Here is a 20,194-nt window from a genome sequence, read left to right as displayed (position 1 = left end):
TAATTACCAGTGACAGTTCGTAATATTCTGTCAACAGACGAAAACAATATGATTCCTTTGTGTCAACAACTATGGTGAAGTTAACCTATCTGAAAATGAGTGTCTGTGTGAGTGTGTTATTACACCTGCGTGTAGCTGGGTGTTACTACACCTGTGTGTAGCTAGGTGTTACTACACCTGTGTGTACCTGGATGTTACTGCACCTGTATATACCTGGGTGTTACTACACCTGTGTGTAGCTGGGTGTTACTACACCTGTGTGTAGCTGGGTGTTACTACACCTGTGTGCAGCTAGGTGTTACTACACCTGTGTACTTGGGTGTTACTACACCTGTGTCTTCCTGTTTTACTACACCTATGTCTACCTGTGTTACTACACCTGCATGTACCTGAGTGTTATTACACCTGTGTGTCGTTGCCTGTTATTACACCTGCAAGGACAGTCTACAGATAATCAACTGAGGACATTAGATTCGCACAGAATCTTCAGCTCAGGTTGAACATAATTTAGCTCCCAGAATACTGAGGTAAGTAGAAACAATATTTCTTTGTATATCTTAAAAAAAATTAATATTAATGTGTCTGTGTCTACATAGGTGTGTGTGTATACTTGTTTATGTGTCCTCGTTTGTATGTGTATTCACACTTATGTCTGTGTCCACATGTGAGCGCTCACATAGTTGTCATTTGCATAAATGAGAACATCTGGGCGGGCTACAATGTTCAAGAGCATCTGGGTTACAATGTTCAAGAATATCTGGGTTACAATGTTCAAGAATATTTGGGTTACAATGTTCAAGAACAGCTGGGTTACAATGTTCAAGAACATCTGGGTTACAATGTTCAAGAACAGCTGGGTTACAATGTTCAAGAACATCTGGGTTACAATGTTCAAGAACATCTGGGTTACAATGTTCAAGAACATCTGGGTTACAATGTTCAAGAACATCTGGGTTACAATGTTCAAGAATATTTGGGTTACAATGTTCAAGAACAGCTGGGTTACAATGTTCAAGAATATCTGGGTTACAATGTTCAAGAACATCTGGGTTACAATGTTCAAGAACATCTGGGTTACAATGTTCAAGAACATCTGGGTTACAATGTTCAAGAACATCTGGGTTACAATGTTCAAGAACATCTGGGTTACAATGTTCAAGAACATCTGGGTTACAATGTTCAAGAATATTTGGGTTACAATGTTCAAGAACATCTGGGTTACAATGTTCAAGAACATCTGGGTTACAATGTTCAAGAACATCTGGGTTACAATGTTCAAGAACATCTGGGTTACAATGTTCAAGAACATTTGGGTTACAATGTTCAAGAACATCTGGGTTACAATGTTCAAGAACATCTGGGTTACAATGTTCAAGAACATCTGGGTTACAATGTTCAAGAACAGCTGGGTTACAATGTTCAAGAATATTTGGGTTACAATGTTCAAGAACATCTGGGTTACAATGTTCAAGAATATTTGGGTTACAATGTTCAAGAACATCTGGGTTACAATGTTCAAGAACATCTGGGCTACAATGTTCAAGAACATCTGGGTTACAATGTTCAAGAACATCTGGGTTACAATGTTCAAGAACATCTGGGTTACAATGTTCAAGAATATTTGGGTTACAATGTTCAAGAACATCTGGGTTACAATGTTCAAGAACATCTGGGTTACAATGTTCAAGAATATTTGGGTTACAATGTTCAAGAACATCTGGGTTACAATGTTCAAGAACATCTGGGTTACAATGTTCAAGAACATCTGGGTTACAATGTTCAAGAACAGCTGGGTTACAATGTTCAAGAACATTTGGGTTACAATGTTCAAGAACATCTGGGTTACAATGTTCAAGAACATCTGGGTTACAATGTTCAAGAATATTTGGGTTACAATGTTCAAGAACATCTGGGTTACAATGTTCAAGAACATCTGGGTTACAATGTTCAAGAACATCTGGGTTACAATGTTCAAGAACATCTGGGTTACAATGTTCAAGAACATTTGGGTTACAATGTTCAAGAACATCTGGGTTACAATGTTCAAGAACATCTGGGTTACAATGTTCAAGAACATCTGGGTTACAATGTTCAAGAACAGCTGGGTTACAATGTTCAAGAATATTTGGGTTACAATGTTCAAGAACATCTGGGTTACAATGTTCAAGAATATTTGGGTTACAATGTTCAAGAACATCTGGGTTACAATGTTCAAGAACATCTGGGCTACAATGTTCAAGAACATCTGGGTTACAATGTTCAAGAACATCTGGGTTACAATGTTCAAGAATATTTGGGTTACAATGTTCAAGAACATCTGGGTTACAATGTTCAAGAACAGCTGGGTTACAATGTTCAAGAATATTTGGGTTACAATGTTCAAGAACAGCTGGGTTACAATGTTCAAGAACATCTGGGTTACAATGTTCAAGAACATCTGGGTTACAATGTTCAAGAACATCTGGGTTACAATGTTCAAGAACATCTGGGTTACAATGTTCAAGAACATCTGGGTTACAATGTTCAAGAACATCTGGGCTACAATGTTCAAGAACATCTGGGTTACAATGTTCAAGAACATCTGGGTTACAATGTTCAAGAACATCTGGGTTACAATGTTCAAGAATATTTGGGTTACAATGTTCAAGAACAGCTGGGTTACAATGTTCAAGAACAGCTGGGTTACAATGTTCAAGAACATCTGGGTTACAATGTTCAAGAACATCTGGGTTACAATGTTCAAGAACATCTGGGTTACAATGTTCAAGAACATCTGGGCTACAATGTTCAAGAACATCTGGGCTACAATGTTCAAGAACATCTGGGCTACAATGTTCAAGAACATCTGGGTTACAATGTTCAAGAACATCTGGGTTACAATGTTCAAGAACATCTGGGCTACAATGTTCAAGAACATCTGGGTTACAATGTTCAAGAACATCTGGGTTACAATGTTCAAGAACATCTGGGTTACAATGTTCAAGAACATCTGGGCTACAATGTTCAAGAACATCTGGGCTACAATGTTCAAGAACATCTGGGTTACAATGTTCAAGAACATCTGGGCTACAATGTTCAAGAACATCTGGGTTACAATGTTCAAGAACATCTGGGTTACAATGTTCAAGAACATCTGGGTTACAATGTTCAAGAACATCTGGGTTACAATGTTCAAGAACATCTGGGTTACAATGTTCAAGAACATCTGGGTTACAATGTTCAAGAACATCTGGGTTACAATGTTCAAGAACATCTGGGCTACAATGTTCAAGAACATCTGGGTTACAATGTTCAAGAACATCTGGGTTACAATGTTCAAGAACATCTGGGTTACAATGTTCAAGAACATCTGGGTTACAATGTTCAAGAACATCTGGGTTACAATGTTCAAGAACATCTGGGCTACAATGTTCAAGAACATCTGGGTTACAATGTTCAAGAACATCTGGGTTACAATGTTCAAGAACATCTGGTTTACAATGTTCAAGAACATCTGGGTTACAATGTTCAAGAAAGGTCCTTGAGATTTTAGTATAAAGTATAAAAAAAAACATCACAGATGATTTGATTAATAAGACAAGAGTCCCACGTCATGTCTTGTACAAGTAGTGACTCGGTCACTACCTGTGGAAGGTACATATCTGTGTTAAATATTCAGATGAACTGTATGAAGATTTTAGATTTTGCCACCGAAGTGGCTAGTTTATTGTGCACTCCATATCCATCCTGTGGACGGTAGTGCAAGAGCATCTGGATACACAATAGGCCTAGGAACTAGGCTCCAAAAGGGTTAACAGGTGTACATTTAGATTTATATCTACAGTTCAGATACCTGTTACAATCAAATTTAGGAAATTTGCTTAATATATCTTAGATCTTATTTTCATTAATAAGATATCTTGACATGTCACATAGGTTATTTACTGTGTGAAACATAAGGGTCTAGTGTTTCCTCTTTACTAATAAATTACCTACTTGTAATTACCTATTTGTAGATACAGTAGCAGAGTTATGCTCGTGGTTTACAGTCTTCAATAATTTGTTCATTATATTTAATAGTAGAGCATCTACCACTTCCTCTTGTAATTCATTCCACTGATAAACCTCTTTGTTTTAAAGAAAAAAAAATCCAAGTAACTCTTTAACTCTATTTTTTTCTCTATTTAAAATTTAAAAATACAGTGGAACCTCGGTGTTCGGATATACCGGACCTTGAACTAACCGAAGTCCGAACAATTTTGTTCAGAAAAAAGTGACCTGGTTTTTGAACGTTTTTCTGGAGTCTGATCGCGGCGGCTTGTTTATAATTTTGTTGCAAGAAAAGTTTACAGGAAAGTTCTGTTTCAACAGTGTTTTGAAGTGACCTGTGACACTGACCTGACTCTCAGAGACTTTTGGAAGAGTCAGTTCAACATCCTCTGGTGTGTCAGGCTGATAATTAAAGCCTGGAATATGCTGTTTCGGACACTGAACTTTTCGTAATTCGACCACCACCTTGGAACCAATTAGGTTCAAACACCGAGGTTCCCCTGTATATCATCTTCCTATCCCAGTTAATGAATGATCTCAGTGACTGTCAGTGTATATCCGTCAGTTCGCCAACACTCCCCACTTAATATCAGGGGCCTAAGACTGTTCAACTGCCTCCCAGCATACCAATAGAACCCTGGCTGTCTTCAAGAAGGCGTTGGACAGGCACACTACCTGACCAGCCGGGCTGTGGTTCGTACGTCGGTTTGCGTGCGGCCAGCAGTAACAGCCTGGTTGATCAGGCCCTGATCCACCATGAGGCCTGGTCACAGACTGGGCCACGGGGGCGTTCATTCCCGAAACCCTCTCCAGGTAAACTTAGAAGAGCAACCTTATAAGAGCTTACTGTCTCTCCCAGACCACTGTTATGTCGTAGTGAGAGTCAACTGGAAACTCTTGAGGTGAACAATATCTTTTAATGTGAAATATCTAAAAGAATTAATTGAAAATCATGTCTTGTGAGACACTGAACACTTGTGTTGCTACACTAAGGGAGACACTGAACACTTGTGTTGCTACACTAAGGGAGACACTGAACACTTGTGTTGCTACGCTGAGAGTGAGACACTGAACACTTGTGTTGCTACACTGAGGGAGACACTGAACACTTGTGTTGCTACACTGAGGGAGACACTGAACACTTGTATTGCTACACTGAGGGAGACACTGAACACTTGTGTTGCTACGCTGAGGGAGACACTGAACACTTGTGTTGCTACGCTGAGAGTGAGACACTGAACACTTGTGTTGCTACGCTGAGAGTGAGACACTGAACACTTGTGTTGCTACACTGAGGGAGACACTGAACACCTGTGTTGCTACACTGAATGAGACACTGAACACTTGTGTTGCTACAATGAATGAGACACTGAACACTTGTGTTGCTACACTGAATGAGACACTGAACACCTGTGTTGCTACAATGAATGAGACACTGAACACTTGTGTTGCTACGCTGAGAGTGAGACACTGAACACTTGTGTTGCTACACTGAAAGTGAGACACTAGACACTTCTGTTGCTACACTGAGTGAGACACTGAACACTCTTGTTGCTACACTGAGTGAGACACTAGACACTTGTGTTACTACACTGAGAGTGAGACACTAGACACTTGTGTTGCTACACTGAGAGTGAGACACTAGACACTTATGTTGCTACACTGAGAGTGAGACACTAGACACTTGTGTTGCTACACTGAGAGTGAGACACTAGACACTTGTGTTACTACACTGAGAGTGAGACACTAGACACTTGTGTTGCTACACTGAGAGTGAGACACTAGACACTTGTGTTACTACACTGAGAGTGAGACACTAGACACTTGTGTTGCTACACTGAGAGTGAGACACTAGACACTTGTGTTGCTACACTGAGAGTGAGAGACTAGACACTTGTGTTGCTACACTGAGAGTGAGACACTAGACACTTGCGTTACTACACTGAGAGTGAGAGACTAGACACTTGTGTTGCTACACTGAGAGTGAGACACTAGACACTTGTGTTACTACACTGAGAGTGAGACACTAGACACTTGTGTTACTACACTGAGAGTGAGAGACTAGACACTTGTGTTGCTAAACTGAGAGTGAGAGACTAGACACTTGTGTTACTACACTGAGAGTGAGAGACTAGACACTTGTGTTACTACACTGAGAGTGAGACACTAGACACTTGTGTTGCTAAACTGAGAGTGAGACACTAGACACTTGTGTTGCTAAACTGAGAGTGAGAGACTAGACACTTGTGTTACTACACTGAGAGTGAGAGACTAGACACTTGTGTTGCTACACTGAGAGTGAGACACTAGACACTTGTGTTACTACACTGAGAGTGAGACACTAGACACTTGTGTTACTACACTGAGAGTGAGACACTAGACACTTGTGTTACTACACTGAGAGTGAGACACTAGACACTTGTGTTACTACACTGAGAGTGAGACACTAGACACTTGTGTTGCTACACTGAGAGTGAGACACTAGACACTTGTGTTGCTACACTGAGAGTGAGACACTAGACACTTGTGTTACTACACTGAGAGTGAGACACTAGACACTTGTGTTACTACACTGAGAGTGAGAGACTAGACACTTGTGTTGCTAAACTGAGAGTGAGACACTAGACACTTGTGTTGCTACACTGAGAGTGAGACACTAGACACTTGTGTTACTACACTGAGAGTGAGACACTAGACACTTGTGTTGTTACACTGAGAGTGAGACACTAGACACTTGTGTTGTTACACTGAGAGTGAGACACTAGACACTTGTGTTGTTACACTGAGAGTGAGACACTAGACACTTGTGTTGCTACACTGAGAGTGAGACACTAGACACTTGTGTTACTACACTGAGAGTGAGACACTAGACACTTGTGTTACTACACTGAGAGTGAGACACTAGACACTTGTGTTACTACACTGAGAGTGAGAGACTAGACACTTGTGTTGCTACACTGAGAGTGAGACACTAGACACTTGTGTTACTACACTGAGAGTGAGACACTAGACACTTGTGTTGCTACACTGAGAGTGAGACACTAGACACTTGTGTTACTACACTGAGAGTGAGACACTAGACACTTGTGTTGCTACACTGAGAGTGAGACACTAGACACTTGTGTTACTACACTGAGAGTGAGACACTAGACACTTGTGTTGCTACACTGAGAGTGAGACACTAGACACTTGTGTTACTACACTGAGAGTGAGACACTAGACACTTGTGTTGTTACACTGAGAGTGAGACACTAGACACTTGTGTTGCTACACTGAGAGTGAGACACTAGACACTTGTGTTGTTACACTGAGAGTGAGACACTAGACACTTGTGTTGCTACACTAAGAGTGAGACACTGCAACATAAATTCGATCACTGCAACATAAACGCTATCCCTGCAACATAAACTCGACCCTTGCAACAAACTCGATCCTTGCAACAAACTCGACCCTTGCAACAAACTCGACCCTTGCAACAAACTCGACCCTTGCAACAAACTCGATCCTTGCGACAAACTCGACCCCTGCAACAAACTCGATCCTTGCAGCAAACTCGACCCCTGCAACAAACTCGATCCTTGCAGCAAACTCGACCCTTGCAACAAACTCGATCCTTGTGACAAACTCGATCCTTGCAACAAACTCGATCCTTGCGACAAACTCGACCCTTGCAACAAACTCGACCCTTGCAACAAACTCGATCCTTGCAACAAACTCGATCCTTGCAACAAACTCGACCCTTGCAACAAACTCGATCCTTGCGACAAACTCGACCCCTGCAACAAACTCGATCCTTGCAGCAAACTCGACCCTTGCAACAAACTCGATCCTTGTGACAAACTCGATCCTTGCAACAAACTCGATCCTTGCAACAAACTCTACCCCTGTAACAAACTCGATCCTTGCAACAAACTCGACCCTTGCAACAAACTCGATCCTTGCAACAAACTCTACCCCTGCAACAAACTCGATCCTTGCAACAAACTCGACCCTTGCAACAAACTCGATCCTTGCAACAAACTCGATCCTTGCAACAAACTCGACCCTTGCAACAAACTCGATCCTTGCGACAAACTCGACCCCTGCAACAAACTCGATCCTTGCAACAAACTCGACCCTTGCAACAAACTCGATCCTTGCGACAAACTCGATCCTTGCAACAAACTCGATCCTTGCAACAAACTCGACCCTTGCAACAAACTCGACCCTTGCGACAAACTCGACCCTTGCAACAAACTCGATCCCTTGCAACAAACTCTACCCCTGCAACAAACTCGATCCTTGCAACACAAACAGGCAAGTATAATGCTATCAATTTCAAGTTGATCAGGTGCCCAACTGATCTGTTAAGTATGCCACCACTCACACTGTCATAGCCTTACAGTTCCACCACTCACACTGTCATAGCCTTACAGTTCCACCACTCACACTGTCATAACCTTACAGTTCCACCACTCACACTGTCATAGCCTTACAGTTCCACCACTCACACTGTCATAGCCTTACAGTTCCACCACTCACACTGTCATAGCCTTACAGTTCCACCACTCACACTGTCATAACCTTACAGTTCCACCACTCACACTGTCATAGCCTTACAGTTCCACCACTCACACTGTCATAGCCTTACAGTTCCACCACTCACACTGTCATAACCTTACAGTTCCACCACTCACACTGTCATAACCTTACAGTTCCACCACTCACACTGTCATAACCTTACAGTTCCACCACTCACACTGTCATAACCTTACAGTTCCACCACTCACAGTCATAACTCTATAGTATCACCACACACTGTCATAACATTACAGTATCACCACACACTGTCATAACTTTACAGTATCACCACACACTGTCATAACTTTACAGTATCACCAAACACTGTCATAACTTTACAGTATCACCAAACACTGTCATAACATTACAGTATCACCACTCACAGTCATAACTTTACAGTATCACCAAACACTGTCATAACATTACAGTATCACCACACACTGTCATAACATTACAGTATCACCACACACTGTCATAACATTACAGTATCACCACACACTGTCATAACATTACAGTATCACCAAACACTGTCATAACATTACAGTATCACCAAACACTGTCATAACATTACAGTATCACCACACACTGTCATAACTTTACAGTGTTAGATGTCAATGTTTCCTGCACAACACAAATATAAAATACAATCGCTACTCTCACACAATACAAAACATTACAAGAGGTATTTAAACTAAGACCTAGTAAGCCAGTTGCTGATCTTGCTAGGCAGATCAACACCTGATTACTCTGTAATATGAGCACACTCAAGAAGTGCCCATTGTTGCTTGATCCTGGAGGAAGAGCACTTGTTTGCATTGAGGATATACCTGTTTGCTTCACTCTGTTGGTCCTGGGAGAGGTAACAGGCGACTGCTTGTTTGCCTCTTGCAATGACTAGATCATTTGTTCTTCAAAGTTAGTGTGTTTAGAAGGGCGAATTCTGTGGTCTGGATGTTTGTGGCTTATGTCCGGGTGTGTACTCACTTAGTTGACCTCACCTAATTGTGTTTGCAGGGGATCGAATCATGGCTCCTGATCCTGCCCCTTAACTTTAATTGAGCGAGTTTTAGCCTCCAGGGCCCGATCATATCTGCTCTTGAGACTGTGTAGTGTTCGCCTCCACTTATCACCATAAGATTGAAAAAATCGTTCTGACGTCCTCTTGGTACAGCTGAGTCATAAGTTACCATCTGTATCCTGGCTCTATTCCCTGTGTCTAATCCTTGAGTATTCTGTATGTCATAATTATGTATACTCTCATTCTAATCTCTTCTGATGCTTTAATACTTTATGACATTTTCATTTCTCTTGGTTCAGGTACTAATTTCGTTGCAAACCTTTGTAACTTCTCAAATTTCTTTGTATGCTTGTGTGGTATACTCCAAGACTGGCTTAATATACGTTGTGTATAATGGCCTAAATAAGACTTCCTTCATGTTCCTGGAAGGAAGTCTAAGGTTGGCTAATATTGTATACACTGCTGAAGTTATATGGTCGATAATTAAGTGTACTCATGGTGAGTTTCTTAGTGTCTTCCTGTACTCCCAGATCTTTCCCCTTGTGTGTTGTCTAGAGTCTCTCACCTCCCAGCTTGTGTGTTGTCTAGTCTCTCACCTCCCAGCTTGTGTGTTGTCTAGTCTCTCACCTCCCAGCTTGTGTGTTGTCTAGTCTCTCACCTCCCAGCTTGTGTGTTGTCTAGTCTCTCACCTCCCAGTTTGTGTGTTGTCTAGAGTCTCTCACTTCCCAGCTTGTGTGTTGTCTAGTCTCTCACCTCCCAGCTTGTGTGTTGTCTAGTCTCTCACCTCCCAGCTTGTGTGTTGTCTAGAGTCTCTCACCTCCCAGCTTGTGTGTTGTCTAGTCTCTCACCTCCCAGCTTGTGTGCTGTCTAGTCTCTCACCTCCCAGCTTGTGTGCTGTCTAGTCTCTCACCTCCCAGCTTGTGTGTTGTCTAGAGTCTCTCACCTCCCAGCTTGTGTGTTGTCTAGTCTCTCACCTCCCAGTTTGTGTGTTGTCTAGTCTCTCACCTCCCAGCTTGTGTGTTGTCTAGAGTCTCTCACCTCCCAGCTTGTGTGTTGTCTAGAGTCTCTCACCTCCCAGCTTGTGTGTTGTCTAGTCTCTCACCTCCCAGCTTGTGTGTTGTCTAGTCTCTCACCTCCCAGCTTGTGTGTTGTCTAGTCTCTCACCTCCCAGCTTGTGTGTTGTCTAGTCTCTCACCTCCCAGCTTGTGTGTTGTCTAGTCTCTCACCTCCCAGCTTGTGTGTTGTCTAGTCTCTCACCTCCCAGCTTGTGTGTTGTCTAGTCTCTCACCTCCCAGCTTGTGTGTTGTCTAGTCTCTCACCTCCCAGCTTGTGTGTTGTCTAGTCTCTCACCTCCCAGCCTGTGTGTTGTCTAGAGTCTCTCACCTCCCAGCTTGTGTGTTGTCTAGTCTCTCACCTCCCAGCTTGTGTGTTGTCTAGTCTCTCACCTCCCAGCTTGTGTGTTGTCTAGTCTCTCACCTCCCAGCTTGTGTGTTGTCTAGTCTCTCACCTCCCAGCTTGTGTGTTGTCTAGTCTCTCACCTCCCAGCTTGTGTGTTGTCTAGTCTCTCACCTCCCAGCTTGTGTGTTGTCTAGTCTCTCACCTCCCAGCTTGTGTGTTGTCTAGTCTCTCACCTCCCAGCTTGTGTGTTGTCTAGTCTCTCACCTCCCAGCTTGTGTGTTGTCTAGAGTCTCTCACCTCCCAGCTTGTGTGTTGTCTAGTCTCTCACCTCCCAGTTTGTGTGTTGTCTAGTCTCTCACCTCCCAGCTTGTGTGTTGTCTAGTCTCTCACCTCCCAGCTTGTGTGTTGTCTAGAGTCTCTCACTTCCCAGCTTGTGTGTTGTCTAGTCTCTCACCTCCCAGCTTGTGTGTTGTCTAGAGTCTCTCACCTCCCAGCTTGTGTGTTGTCTAGTCTCTCACCTCCCAGCTTGTGTGCTGTCTAGTCTCTCACCTCCCAGCTTGTGTGCTGTCTAGTCTCTCACCTCCCAGCTTGTGTGTTGTCTAGAGTCTCTCACCTCCCAGCTTGTGTGTTGTCTAGTCTCTCACCTCCCAGTTTGTGTGTTGTCTAGTCTCTCACCTCCCAGCTTGTGTGTTGTCTAGTCTCTCACCTCCCAGCTTGTGTGTTGTCTAGTCTCTCACCTCCCAGCTTGTGTGTTGTCTAGTCTCTCACCTCCCAGCTTGTGTGCTGTCTAGTCTCTCACCTCCCAGCTTGTGTGTTGTCTAGTCTCTCACCTCCCAGCTTGTGTGTTGTCTAGAGTCTCTCACCTCCCAGCTTGTGTGTTGTCTAGAGTCTCTCACCTCCCAGCTTGTGTGTTGTCTAGAGTCTTTCACCTCCCAGCTTGTGTGTTGTCTAGTCTCTCACCTCCCAGCTTGTGTGTTGTCTAGAGTCTCTCACCTCCCAGCTTGTGTGTTGTCTAGAGTCTCTCACCTCCCAGCTTGTGTGTTGTCTAGTCTCTCACCTCCCAGCTTGTGTGTTGTCTAGTCTCTCACCTCCCAGCTTGTGTGTTGTCTAGTCTCTCACCTCCCAGCTTGTGTGTTGTCTAGTCTCTCACCTCCCAGCTTGTGTGCTGTCTAGTCTCTCACTTCCCAGCTTGTGTGTTGTCTAGTCTCTCACTTCCCAGCTTGTGTGTTGTCTAGAGTCTCTCACCTCCCAGCTTGTGTGTTGTCTAGTCTCTCACCTCCCAGCTTGTGTGTTGTCTAGTCTCTCACCTCCCAGCTTGTGTGTTGTCTAGTCTCTCACCTCCCAGCTTGTGTGTTGTCTAGTCTCTCACCTCCCAGCTTGTGTGTTGTCTAGTCTCTCACCTCCCAGCTTGTGTGTTGTCTAGTCTCTCACCTCCCAGCTTGTGTGCTGTCTAGTCTCTCACCTCCCAGCTTGTGTGTTGTCTAGTCTCTCACCTCCCAGCTTGTGTGCTGTCTAGTCTCTCACCTCCCAGCTTGTGTATTGTCCAGTCTCTCACCTCCCAGCTTGTGTGCTGTCTAGTCTCTCACCTCCCAGCTTGTGTGCTGTCTAGTCTCTCACCTCCCAGCTTGTGTATTGTCCAGTCTCTCACCTCCCAGCTTGTGTGCTGTCTAGTCTCTCACCTCCCAGCTTGTGTGCTGTCTAGTCTCTCACCTCCCAGCTTGTGTGCTGTCTAGTCTCTCACCTCCCAGCTTGTGTATTGTCCAGTCTCTCACCTCCCAGCTTGTGTGCTGTCTAGTCTCTCACCTCCCAGCTTGTGTATTGTCCAGTCTCTCACCTCCCAGCTTGTGTGCTGTCTAGTCTCTCACCTCCCAGCTTGTGTGCTGTCTAGTCTCTCACCTCCCAGCTTGTGTGCTGTCTAGTCTCTCACCTCCCAGCTTGTGTATTGTCCAGTCTCTCACCTCCCAACTTGTGTGTTGTCCAGTCTCTCACCTCCCAGCTTGTGTATTGTCCAGTCTCTCACCTCCCAACTTGTGTGTTGTCTAGTCTCTCACCTCCCAACTTGTGTGTTGTCCAGAGTCTCTCACCTCCCAGCTTGTGTGTTGTCTAGTCTCTCACCTCCCAACTTGTGTGTTGTCCAGAGTCTCTCACCTCCCAGCGTGTGTGTGTATAATTAACTATATGTAGTTACAATAACAGAGTTATGCTCGTGGTGCCCCGTCGTCAATATTTTGGTCATCACATAATTTAAAAAAAAAAATCCAATGGCTGCAGCACTTGCTAGTTCCTCCTGTAATGCATTCCACTGGTCAACTATTCTATATGAGAAGAAACAAATATACTATCCTTTTCACTCCACTTTTTCCTCGATTAGAAACTGTGGCCTCTTGTTATCCTTGTTGCAGCTTCTAAGAAATATTTATCTATTATTTCAGGACCTCATATTTGGTTATTATGTTTCCTTTCCTCCTGCTGTCAACCAACCTGCTATTATAGTTTATATTACTGAAGACCTCATATGTAGGTATCATGTGTCCTATATTCCTGCTATCAGCCAATATAAACTAATGTTTTAAACTTGCTTTATAGTTTATATTGGTCAACTCTGGCAGTCATTTTGTAGTTCTTCCTTGAAAGTTTTATAAATTATCCATGTGCTTGTGTCAAGTGTTGGAACCACACATTCACTGTACATTCAAATTTTGGCTCAATATAAGTTATAAACAACTTTCTAAACATTTCACCATCAATATATTAGAAAGTTATTTTATAGTTTGCCAGCGAGACATATGAGTTTCTCACAATTTTATTTATATGATCTTCCGGTGATAGTTTTCTGTTAATAGCTTTTAGATCCTTTCTCTATCCGATACTTTCAATATTTTGTCACGCGGTCTACATTCCTCACGTGGTTTGATTTCACTTTCTCCCATTTCCATTACATGGCATTTATCTACACTGAAGCCCATCATCCATCTATTACTTCGTGTGCTTAATGTATCCAGAGACTCTGGTAAAGATATATAATCATTTTCATTATTTTACATACGATTTTGCCATCATCTCCAAACATACTCATATAATTTTTATTCCTTCTGGTAATTCATTTATATGAATCAAAAACATTACTGAGCCAAGTACAAACCCTTGTGGCACCCCACTTATAACATCCTCCCATACAGAAATTTTTCCTCTTATAACTGTTTGCATTTAATTATTGGCCTCTAATTCATCCTGTATTTTGTATTTTCCAAATTAGTCTTTCATTGAGCTTCCTTGCTGTCTAGTCAAATACAATCTGCTCATCCATTTCTGTCCTGAATTTCCATAAACCTGTTATAACTTAACAAATCTGAGACACATGAATGTGGAGACAGAAAATCATATTGTTTACCAGTTACTATGTTATTATTCTCTAAGTGTTGAATCCACTTCAATGGTTTTTTCCAACCGTTTTACAATTATCAACGAAATCAACCTATAGTTTAAAGGGTCTTTTCTGTCACCTTTATTTTTTAAATATAGTCACAATATGTGGCATCTTCCATGTGTTTGCTAATTTACTTCCTGTTGTGAAATCCTTCAGATTTTTAAGTTGTATAACAAGTAATCTGTACTTTCTTTTAAACCTCAAGTTGCTATTCCGTCTGCTCTCACAGCTTCTGTCTTATCAGCGTCTAGTAAAAAAATTCTTTACCTCCTCATTAGTTATTTCAAGGGTGATGGACTGATTACATTCCTGCCTACTTTCTGTATCCGACTGAAGAAGCCTACTGTGTAGGCGAAACGTTTCGGAATAAAGTTGCCTAACTGTTGCCTATGTGTCTTACCTACCAACCTGTCGGTATTGTATACCATTTTGATGTTCTGTCTGAGATTAAAGTCTCTTACATGAAAAAATATCTTATGTGAACACTCTGAAGTTTCAACTTAATACTTGACACATTTCTTCCTCTACTTCAGTGAATTTTCTGTCGTCATTTATTTGGCTTGTATTTAGTTTACAATTTACAGACTTAAATAAAAGTTTTGGTTCTAAATTGCTCTTGTCAACTATTTCCTTTTCAAAATTTCTTTCTTCGTCTCCCTTGACATTAGTATATACATTTCTAGTCTTGTTACATCTTGATAAGTTTCATGATTGACTCACTTCTTATAGTGATCCAGAGTTCTTCCTCTTTTATATACAGTTCTCCAACACCTTCCATTACACTATTCTTTATTATTCAGTCTTATATTTTTATTTGGGATAAACTGTTTAATTCCATTGTCATATATACTGCAGAACTCTTTAGGCAGATTATATATTTATATCTAGGGGTGTTAATGTTGCAGTTTAAAAACTGTAGTGTAAAGCACCCTTCTGGCAAGACAGTGATGGAGTGAATGATGGTGAAAGTTTTTCTTTTTCGGGCCACCCTGCCTTGGTGGGAATCGGCTAGTGTGATAATAAAATAATAAATATCTGTATCTTGTAGTATATTGTTCCACTTAGTTGCTTTCAAATGCTGTTTTAAAACATTGTAATTCCTTTATAATCTATTCAGTCTTGTTTGTGAATTTCTTACTCATCTCCCAAGTTATATTCTATTGCAAATATTATTTTCAATAGAACAAGATTACTTTTTCCAAGTGAGTTCAATTAGGTTATGTTGGAACTTTCCTCCAGTGTTCCAGTAAATACTAAACTTAATATTGACGGTGTGTTGCTGCCTCTCATCTTGTCGCTGCATTTATATCATAATGCATAAAGTGTCGTAATACTGAGGACAACTACTGGTCCTTTATTTACAGTTGCAGTGTCGTAGGCGGCCCAGTTTATTGCTATATAATTCAAATATTCAAGAATAATAATTTAGTTAAAGGAGTGAAAATGAGAACTGTTATTTATATATCTAAAATAAACTCTTCATCAATAGTTCTTCTCTTAGTGTATCATGTAATCCCTCATTTATCCTACCATATTGTTCTCTTTCTCAAGTATTATTAAATACTGGCTTGTATATATTTACTATAAAGACTTTCTTGTCTTTACTTTGTACTCTTATCCATAAAATTTCACCATTTTCAATATTTTATATTTCAATTTCCATAACTGAAGAGTCTTTTTCCAATATTGTTAAGACTTATCTTTTTATCCTCACTCTGAGTAACTTCCGTCAAATATAACCTCATCTTAAATATGCTTTTCCAGTTTAGTTTCAGTTAGTCAAATTATATCAGGGATCTTTTCATTTATTATATCCCTAAGTTCTAATCTTTTTTTGAGATTGCTTACCTGTAGGGTATACCTGGAGGGTGTTCCGGGGGTCAACGCCCCCGCTGCCCGGTCCATGACCAGGCCCAGGTCCTTCCCATTTGTTTAAAAATAACTTTCATCTATCTTGCGGTGGTTTCCAAACCTATTTGATGGGTTTGTATGGATGTGTTATTCTACAAACACGTCTTGTGTTCTTCCTCATGTCTCTCTCCAGTCAACCTCTCAGCAGTGTTTATGAATTTTAATTTTCACACTGTCCTCCTCTGAAGGATCTGGTTTAATTTGCATATAATTTTAACACTTCAATCTCTTCAAGTTCTTAGTTTTTATTTTAAAATTCTTCCTTGTGTTTAACCTGGGTAAATATGTTATTTTCAGTAACCTATGTTTATCTTTGTCATATTTTCCAATAGGCCTATATGCCACAATATTTTTCAATAGACCTATATGCCCCAATATTTTCAAATCGGCCTATATGCCCCAACATTTTCCAATAGGCCTACATGCCACAATATTTTCCAATAGACCTATATGCCACAATATTTTCCAATAGACCTATATGCCACAATATTTTCCAATAGGCCTATATGCCACAATATTTTCCAATAGACCTATATGCCACAATATTTTCCAATAGGCCTATATGCCACAATATTTTCAAATAGGCCTATATGCCACAATATGTTATTGAAAGCTGAAATCCACAACGTATTTTGTCATCTCATTTATGTATAAGAGGCCATGCGTTTGCATATTTAAAATCTTACCTTACTAATAGGTATCAGTATGTCACCATTAAAGACACAGCATCAACAACACAGCCACTTGATACTGGAGTTCCGCAGGGAAGTGTCCTTGGTCCCCTGCTCTTCCTCATATACATCAATGATCGTCCAAACGTATCTCAACACCTGAACCCCATTCTCTTTGCTGACGACACGACTTATGTCATCTCTCACCCTAATCTTGCCACCCTCAACACCATTGTTAATGAGGAGCTGATCAAAATATCGACTTGGATGACATCCAATAAACTTACGCTTAACACTGACAAAACCTACTATATTATGTTTGGTAGCAGAGCAGGAGATGCGCAAATTAACATTAAGATCGACAACACTCTAATTGCCGGGCATAATGAGGGCAAATTCCTAGGCCTATACCTCGACAACAACCTGAACTTCAGCACCCATATCCAACACATAACCAAAAAAGTATCCAAAACGGTTGGGATCCTCTCCAAGATACGATACTACGTGCCGCAAACTGCCCTTCTCACACTATACCATTCACTTATCCATACCTCACCTATGCTATATGTGCTTGGGGTTCAACTGCAGCAACACACCTAAAGCCAATAATAACCCAACAAAAAGCCGCAGTAAGAATAATCACTAAATCCCATCCCTGGCAACACCCCCCCCCCCACTCTTCATAGATCTAAACTTACTCCCTGTTCAGTACATCCACACTTACTACTGTGCAATCTACATCTACAGGACCTTAAATTCCAATATTAACCTTGACCTAAAACGCTTTCTTGATAGTTGCGACAGAACCCACAGGCACAATACCAGACAAACATCTCTATGACATTCCCCGTGTCATAAGAACATAAGAACATAAGAACGAAGGAACACTGCAGAAGGCCTACTGGCCCATGCGAGGCAGGTCCAAGTCCCTACCGGCCTAAGCCAATGCACCCAACCTAGTCAGGTCAGGTCACATTGACTTAAGGGAGGAACACGGCAACCGACCTGTTAGCACAAGCTATCAGGTCTAACTCACACCCACCCACATCCACTCATGTATTTATCCAACCTATTTTTAAAGCTACACAACGTTCTGGCCTCTATAACGGTACTTGGGAGTTTGTTCCACTCATCCACAACTCTATTACCAAACCAGTACTTTCCTATATCCCTCCTGAATCTGAATTTTTCCAACTTAAAACCATTGCTGCGAGTCCTGTCTAGGCTAGATATTTTCAGCACACTATTTACATCCCCTTTATTTATTCCTGTCTTCCACTTATAAACCTCAATCATATCCCCCCTAATTCTACGTCTTTCTAGAGAGTGCAGTTTCAGGGCCCTTAGTCTATCCTCATAGGGAAGGTTTCTGATACATGGGATCATCTTTGTCATCCTCCTTTGTACATTTTCCAGAGAATTTATATCCATTCTGTAATACGGTGACCAAAACTGTGCAGCATAATCTAAATGAGGCCTAACCAAGGATGTATAGAGTTGAAGAACAACCTGAGGACTCCTATTATTTATGCTTCTTGATATGAAGCCAAGGATTCTATTAGCTTTATTGCGAACACTTATGCACTGTTGTCTTGGTTTCAGATTACTGCTAACCAGAACTCCTAAATCTTTTTCGCAATCCGTAATATTAAGATCTACATTATTTAGTTTATATGTGGCATGGTTATTGTCCTGTCCAACATTTAGAACTTTGCATTTGTCTATATTAAACTGCATCTGCCACTTCTCCGACCACTGCATCAGTCTATTCAAATCTTCCTGGAGTGCTCGAATGTCCTCGTCAGAATGAATTCGACGGCCTATTTTGGTGTCATCGGCAAACTTGCCGATGTCGCTCTTTATGCCCTCATCTATGTCGTTTATGTAGACTGTGAACAGCAGGGGGCCCAACACTGACCCCTGTGGAACACCGCTCGTGACGCTTCCCCACTCTGATTTCTCCCCATTTATGCAAACTCTCTGCTGCCTATTTGTCAACCATGCCTCTATCCAGGAAAAAATTTCTCCTCCTATTCCATGTGCTTTAATTTTCCTCAATAGTCTCTGATGTGGGACCCTGTCAAAAGCCTTACTGAAGTCCATATACACAATATCATATTCATTACCATGATCTACCTCCTCAAATACCTTAGTGAAAAAAGTTAATAAATTCGTAAGGCAGGAACGCCCCTTTGTAAAACCATGCTGAGATTCGTTGATTAATTTATGCTTTTCAAGGTGGCTACGAACTGCCTCGGCAATTATTGATTCCATAAATTTTCCCACTATGGAGGTTAGGCTTATTGGTCTATAGTTCGAAGCTAAGGACCTGTCACCTGTTTTGAAAATAGGTATCACATTTGCCATTTTCCACTTATCTGGCACCATGCCAGTTTGTAGTGATATGTTGAAAAGATTAGCCAAAGGTGTGCTAAGCTCCTCTTTACATTCCTTTAGAACCCTTGCATACAGTTCATCAGGGCCTGGGGATTTGTTAGGTTTTAATTTATCTATTTGCCTAAGGACCATGTCACTTGTGACCCTAATAGTGCACAGTTTATTATCGTCCTGTTCTACATAATTTATCATTACTGGAATATCGCTGGTATCCTCCTGTGTAAAAACTGAGAGGAAGTATGTGTTAAAAATTCTACACATTTCCTTATCACTGTCAGTGAGCTGACCCGAGGAACTTTTGAGTGGGCCTATCTTGTCCCTGATCTTACTTCTGTATACCTGAAAGAATCCTTTTGGGTTAGTCTTCGATTCTCTTGCAACTTTAACCTCATAATCTCTTTTTGCTTTTCTAATTCCCTTTTTTATTTCTCTCTTTAACTGAATATATCGATTTCTTAATTGCCCCTCTCCCCTTTTGATTTGCCTATATATGCCTCTCTTTTGACCAATCAGATATTTTAATCTATTGTTCATCCATTTAGGATCATTTTTGTTTGATCTGATTTCCCTATTTGGAACATAATTTGACTGAGCAGCTAGAACTATGCCCTGGAAAGCATCATATCGGCAACCATCACCACCTACCTGACCCCTAGTCAGGTCATTCCAGTTCAGCCCACCTAAGTAATTTTTCAGTCCTATGAAATCAGCCAAGCGAAAGTCAGGGACGGAGACTTGATTGCCATTATTAGGGGAATTCCATGATATGTTAAAACTGAGTGA

At 41.3% G+C, this 20,194-nt stretch overlaps 1 protein-coding gene across 1 annotated transcript in view; it reads left to right on the top strand.

Annotated features, from left to right (window-relative positions):
• Positions 1-389: 389 nt before the first annotated feature.
• The window catches only part of LOC128702621 (probable G-protein coupled receptor No18), a 133,499-nt gene continuing 113,694 nt past the window's right edge, over positions 390-20,194 (top strand). Inside the window, exon 1 of the mRNA XM_053796940.2 lies at positions 390-527. The gene's annotated coding sequence lies outside the window, so the exon portion shown is untranslated. The remainder of the gene's footprint in view (positions 528-20,194) is intronic.

This window comes from Cherax quadricarinatus, chromosome 79 (assembly GCF_038502225.1).
Source record: "Cherax quadricarinatus isolate ZL_2023a chromosome 79, ASM3850222v1, whole genome shotgun sequence".
NCBI lineage: Eukaryota > Metazoa > Arthropoda > Malacostraca > Decapoda > Parastacidae > Cherax > Cherax quadricarinatus.
This window is presented reverse-complemented; position numbering and strand designations above follow the sequence as displayed.